The sequence below is a fragment of the Crocuta crocuta genome, unplaced genomic scaffold (genome assembly GCF_008692635.1).
Source record: "Crocuta crocuta isolate KB4526 unplaced genomic scaffold, BGI_CrCroc_1.0 scaffold518, whole genome shotgun sequence".
Classification (NCBI taxonomy): domain Eukaryota; kingdom Metazoa; phylum Chordata; class Mammalia; order Carnivora; family Hyaenidae; genus Crocuta; species Crocuta crocuta.
In genome coordinates, this window is record NW_027530514.1 from 1,485,253 (window position 1) to 1,486,314 (window position 1,062).

Genomic DNA, 1,062 nt, shown 5'->3' on the forward strand with positions numbered 1-1,062 from the left:
AAATAAATAAATAAATAAATAAAAGAAGCTCAGATCAACCCATGGACTGGCAGGCACTCTGGAGGCAGGTTTATTATCCATGATCTCACAACTCTTGGGACCTGCTTCTGCAAGGACCCCTTCCCTACTCCAGTATGGAAGGGAAATGGTACACTGGAGGAGGATCATGTGTTATTTAAACAGCCCCCTCTTAAATCATTCATGCTTCTTTTCCCATTTGACTCTGAACCATTTACAATGACATATTTTAGTAGAATTATTTCAGAACCTGTCCACACTCAATCGAATATGCCTCAGTGAACGAATAAAATCCTTGCCCCTGAAAAAGGGTGTATTACGTGTTACATTTTGCTACATTTCATGATGTGTCTTTGGAGAAGGAATGTACATTTTATATAATTTGTCAAGGACAATTTCAAAATATATAACATCATCAGTCTCACTGACAACATCTTTAATGGCTTCACTCTGTAGTCAGAGTTTTGCCAAATGAAAGCTAGGACTCAGACTATCCCACACCTGCTCCCTACCTATTGTTTCAGATGTATCATCTGTTGAAAAGACAACCAACTTTAGGAAAAGAATTCATCCTTGAAGCATTTCTTCTCTAAGTCAACAGATGTTGTTTGAAGTCTATACCTGGGGAATTTATTACTTCAGTGTTAAAAAGTAAGAGGGGTTCACAGATCTACCTTCACTATGTTTGTCTGATCAATGTAGCCAGGCTGGTAATGACTGAAAATAGTCAAGAATTTGTGATGGTTGTCACTTTCAACAATTTGAATGGCATTTTCCAAAAGTGTGTTCATTGGCATCATCATCCAGACTTCATTGCTCCCTGGCAGGAAATCTGATCTTCATCTCATGGTCAGAGGCTGCACAGAGCTGACCTGGCTGACATAGGCTCAAGGAACTTGGCTTTCAGGGCCTCTGTGGTTGGTTGCATGGAGGCAAAGAACACACATTAAAATCAAAGATCATAGTCAGAAATGCAGAGCTAACACAGTCAGAGAAGGCAAGAAGAGCCCCAGGCAGGAAACAGTTAACTGGTGCAGCCTGTGA